The sequence below is a fragment of the Ylistrum balloti genome, unplaced genomic scaffold (genome assembly GCF_031769215.1).
Source record: "Ylistrum balloti isolate Yb309-2 unplaced genomic scaffold, AGI_CSIRO_Ybal_v1 Utg371622, whole genome shotgun sequence".
NCBI lineage: Eukaryota > Metazoa > Mollusca > Bivalvia > Pectinida > Pectinidae > Ylistrum > Ylistrum balloti.
The window spans coordinates 76,859-82,858 of record NW_026782827.1 but is presented as its reverse complement, the minus strand read 5'-3'; positions in this window follow the sequence as shown (position 1 = coordinate 82,858).

Sequence of the window (6,000 nt, the reverse complement as noted above, 5' to 3'; positions counted from 1 at the left end):
GGCAAAAAGGTGATCGTCGGAGAAGTAAAAATGTGATGAAATCCGTGACCACTAACCGATACATTCCTTTATAAATTGCCTCCAGCAGGACACCCTATGTGGTAAAATTCTATTGACTACGATCTAAATTGACGTTACACTACCACAATACTGTGGATTTATACATTCTGGTATGTCTCAACCAGGGACAGAATCCAAAGCCTTCTTCACAGTAAGGCAATGCCACGGGAAAATTGTTTAGAAAGAAAAGAAAAATCATATTCTTGACTTTAGTCGCCCAATACCGATCATCATGTGGGAACAGCAGGTACAAATCTTACGCCCTACCTCTATAGCAAGAGATATGGTCATCGAAAGTGATGAGTTCTTTATATATACCTCTCTTTGCTATATTTATTTTTAAAAAAACTAATATCGCATTCAAACACATTAACAAAACCTCGCAAAAACAACGCTCATCCCCATGCTCATTCCGCTTTTTCCGTTTCCATGCATATTACATACAAATCACTGTTCTCATGCCTTTCACAGTTCTCCCACTCTTACTCCGCCCTCGTACGTCTTTCACCGTTCTTTCACGCTTACTCCGCCCTCACATGCCTTTCACAGTTCTCACACTCTTACTCCACCCTCGTAAGTCTTTCACCGTTCTCCCACGTTTACTCCGCCCTCGCACGTCTTTCACCGTTCTCCTACGTTTACTCCGCCCTCGTACGTCTGTCACCGTTCTTTCACACTTACTCCGCCCTCACATGCCTTTCACAGTTCTCACACTCTTACTCCGCCCTCACATGCCTTTCACAGTTCTCACACTCTTACTCCGCCCTCACATGCCTTTCACAGTTCTCACACTCTTACTCCGCCCTCACATGCCTTTCACAGTTCTCACACTCTTACTCCGCCCTCACATACCTTTCACAGTTCTCACACTCTTACTCCGCCCTCACATGCCTTTCACAGTTCTCACACTCTTACTCCGCCCTCACATGCCTTTCACAGTTCTCACACTCTTACTCCGCCCTCGCACGTCTTTCACCGTTCTCTCACGTTTACTCTGCCCTCGCACGTCTTTCACCGTTCTTTCGCGCTTACTCATGCTCACACGTCTTTCACTGATCTTCCACGCTTACTCCGTCCTCGCACGTCTTTCAGCGTTCTTTCACGCTTACTCCGCCCTCACATGCCTTTCACAGTTCTCACACTCTTACTCCACCCTCGTAAGTCTTTCACCGTTCTCCCACGTTTACTCCGCCCTCGCACGTCTTTCACCGTTCTCCTACGTTTACTCCGCCCTCGTACGTCTGTCACCGTTCTTTCACACTTACTCCGCCCTCACATGCCTTTCACAGTTCTCACACTCTTACTCCGCCCTCACATGCCTTTCACAGTTCTCACACTCTTACTCCGCCCTCACATGCCTTTCACAGTTCTCACACTCTTACTCCGCCCTCACATACCTTTCACAGTTCTCACACTCTTACTCCGCCCTCACATGCCTTTCACAGTTCTCACACTCTTACTCCGCCCTCACATGCCTTTCACAGTTCTCACACTCTTACTCCGCCCTCGCACGTCTTTCACCGTTCTCTCACGTTTACTCTGCCCTCGCACGTCTTTCACCGTTCTTTCGCGCTTACTCATGCTCACACGTCTTTCACTGATCTTCCACGCTTACTCCGTCCTCGCACGTCTTTCACCGTTCTCCCTCGTTTATTCCGCCCTTGCACGTCTTTCACCGTTCTCCCACGTTTACTCCGCCCTCGCACGTCTTTCACCGTTCTCCCACGTTTACTCCGCCCTCGCACGTCTTTCACCGTTCTTTTGCGCTTACCCCGCCCTCACATACTTTTCACTGCTCTTCCACGCTTACTCTGCCCTCGCATGTCTTTCATCGTTCTTTCGCACTTACTGCGCCCTCGCATGCTTTTCACCGTTCTTCCACGCTTACTCTGCCCTCGCGTGTCTTTCACCGTTTTTCCGCGCTTACTCCACCCTCATACGTCTTTCACCGTTCTTTCGCGCTTACTCCGCCCTCGCATGCTTTTCACAGTTCTTCCACGCTTACTCTGCCCTCGCGTGTCTTTCACCGTTTTTCCGCGCTTACTCCACCCTCATACGTCTTTCACCGTTCTTTCGCGCTTACTCCGCCCTCACATGCCTTTCACAGTTCTCACACTCTTACTCCGCCCTCACATGCCTTTCACAGTTCTCACACTCTTACTCCGCCCTCACATGCCTTTCACAGTTCTCACACTCTTACTCCGCCCTCACATGCCTTTCACAGTTCTCACACTCTTACTCCGCCCTCACATGTCTTTCACAGTTCTCACACTCTTACTCCGCCCTCACATGCCTTTCACAGTTCTCACACTCTTACTCCGCCCTCACATGCCTTTCACAGTTCTCACACTCTTACTCCGCCCTCGCACGTCTTTCACCGTTCTCTCACGTTTACTCTGCCCTCGCACGTCTTTCACCGTTCTTTCGCGCTTACTCATGCTCACACGTCTTTCACTGATCTTCCACGCTTACTCCGTCCTCGCACGTCTTTCACCGTTCTCCCTCGTTTATTCCGCCCTTGCACGTCTTTCACCGTTCTCCCACGTTTACTCCGCCCTCGCACGTCTTTCACCGTTCTCCCACGTTTACTCCGCCCTCGCACGTCTTTCACCGTTCTTTTGCGCTTACCCCGCCCTCACATACTTTTCACTGCTCTTCCACGCTTACTCTGCCCTCGCATGTCTTTCATCGTTCTTTCGCACTTACTGCGCCCTCGCATGCTTTTCACCGTTCTTCCACGCTTACTCTGCCCTCGCGTGTCTTTCACCGTTTTTCCGCGCTTACTCCACCCTCATACGTCTTTCACCGTTCTTTCGCGCTTACTCCGCCCTCGCATGCTTTTCACCGTTCTTCCACGCTTACTCTGCCCTCGCGTGTCTTTCACCGTTTTTCCGCGCTTACTCCACCCTCATACGTCTTTCACCGTTCTTTCGCGCTTACTCCGCCCTCGCATGCTTTTCACTGCTCTTCCACGCTTACTCTGGCCTCGCGTGTCTTTCACCGTTTTTCCGCGCTTACTCCACCCTCATAGGTCTTTCACCGTTCTTCCTCGCTCTTTCCGTCTTTGCACGCCTTGCTCTGTCTCAAGGCGCCTTACTTTGTCTCCGCATATCTTATTTACCCTGTGCCCTTTGCACGCCTTACCTTACAATCCCACCCTTCGCAAAAACGCATGTGAACAGTCATGCGCACAGGTGATATCACGATCTCATTCCACACCCCAACCCGCATGTTGTCTCTCTGGCTATCGTCTACCGCCCCAAATGTAACGTACACAGTCTTCACACGTGGTGTAATTACACCTCAAGCTGAGATATTTTGTTATCAGCAAACCGATTACAATAACGAAAATAGATGTACTTTTTTTCTTGTTGCCACGTGCCGATTCTAACGTCGAAAAAAATATATATTGAACATTTGTTTTATACCAATGCCTTCTGTTAGCAGTAGTCAGGTAATGAATGATTCTCCTTTAAAATCTTTCTTTTATTCATATTTTGATCTGGGTTTCTGAATTAGAGATTTAATTAATATTCCGTTACATTATTGTAAACTTGTTTTTCATTTCAGAACGTGCAAATACTTGCATTGTAATTGGACTTTCCAAGATTTACAAGGCTAGAGCGTCGATGAAGCAGAAGACGCTTGGACTTCCGGACTACATGGCCCTATTCCCTTTTTACTTTTACAGGGGTTCCATAAAAATTCACATTCTATGTATGTCGCTTTCTGACATCTCGTTATACACTGTGTACATTGTATGTTGTGTTTCTGACATCTCGTTATACACTGTACATGGTATGTTGTGTTTCTGACATCTCGTTATACACTGTGTACATTGTATGTTGTGTTTCTGACATCTCGTTATACACTGTACATGGTATGTTGTGTTTCTGACATCTCGTTATACACTGTGTACATTGTATGTTGTGTTTCTGACATCTCGTTATAGACTGTGTACATTGTATGTTGTGTTTCTAATATCTAAAAGACAGCATAATGTAGGTCTCCTGAACACATCTCGACTGTTGTATGTATAACACAAAAAATGTAATGTATTGCGTACTGTAACTGATCGCATTTGACTTAAAAACTTAGTGAATACCTACATTCTCGTGTTCATGACGCTATTTGGCTTAGGTAGTTATCCCCAAAATCCATGCTTCAACTTAAATCTAGTTTTGAAACCATATTGGTTTTGTTTTAATATAACATGATTTATATATCATTAAATATATGTATTTTGCAGTTGAATTTAAAAAAAAAAAAAACGGAGTAGGATAGCTGAGTGGTGCAATGGTAACGCAAGTTGATCTTGAAATTCACTCCGCCTCCAGCAAATTGGAAAATGACTGTGACCTTAATCTTAGAGTCCAGTAACACGAACTTCTCAAATATACATTGAATATATGTAATTGTAACCAGAACATTATGATTATACTTCGTTCTTGCTTAAATTGTTGTTCTTCGTATCCAACTTTTCAAGTGATATGATACAAAATAAATTCGAACTTCATTCATTTGTCTTTACATTTATTGAGCCATTGTGAACATGTATGAAAAGAAAGACATTAGATTGACTATATGTAATTACACGCCCACCCCTCCCGCCACATATTTATCTCTAAATACAAATATAAGAACGATTTGTATCAGTAATGCATGCATACGTCCTGAGGAACAGATGAAAATTATCTCGTTAAAATCATTGGTAAACAGACTTTCTGAATAAAAACACCTTAGCTTTGTTGATTACAAACTTGATGATAATAATTGTACGGTGTCATGGACGAAAACAAAACTACCTAAAGATATTGTTTGTACGGTGTTGTGGATGTAGACAAAATAACGGTATGACACTGTTTGTACGGTGTCGTGGATGTAGACAAAATATCGGTATGACACTGTTTGTACGGTGTCGTGGATGTAGACAAAATATCGGTATGACACTGTTTGTACGGTGTTGTGGTTGTAGACAAAATATCGGTATGATACTGTTTGTACAGTGTTGTGGATGTAGACAAAATATCGGTATGACACTGTTTGTACGGTGTCGTGGATGTAGACAAAATAACGGTATGACACTGTTTGTACGGTGTTGTGGATGTAGACAAAATATCGGTATGACATTGTTTGTACGGTGTTGTGGACGTAGACAAAATATCGGTATGACACTGTTTGTACGGTGTTGTGGATGTAGACAAAATATCGGTATGACACTGTTTGTACGGTGTTGTGGATGTAGACAAAATATCGGTATGACACTGTTTGTACAGTGTTGTGGATGTAGACAAAATATCGGTATGACACTGTTTGTACTGTGTCGTGGATGTAGACAAAATAACGGTATGACACTGTTTGTACGGTACTGTGGATGTAGACAAAATATCGGTATGACACTGTTTGTACGGTACTGTGGATGTAGACAAAATATCGGTATGACACTGTTTGTACGGTACTGTGGATGTAGACAAAATATCGGTATGACACTGTTTGTACGGTGTCGTGGATGTAGACAAAATATCGGTATGACACTGTTTGTACGGTGTTGTGGTTGTAGACAAAATATCGGTATGATACTGTTTGTACGGTGTTGTGGATGTAGACAAAATATCGGTATGACACTGTTTGTACGGTGTTGTGGTTGTAGACAAAATATCGGTATGATACTGTTTGTACGGTGTTGTGGACGTAGACAAAATATCGGTATGACACTGTTTGTACGGTACTGTGGATGTAGACAAAATAACGGTATGACACTGTTTGTACGGTGTTGTGGACGTAGACAAAATATCGGTATGATACTGTTTGTACGGTGTTGTGGACGTAGACAAAATATCGGTATGACACTGTTTGTACGGTGTTGTGGACGTAGACAAAATATCGGTATGACACTGTTTGTACGGTGTTGTGGACGTAGACAAAATATCGGTATGATAC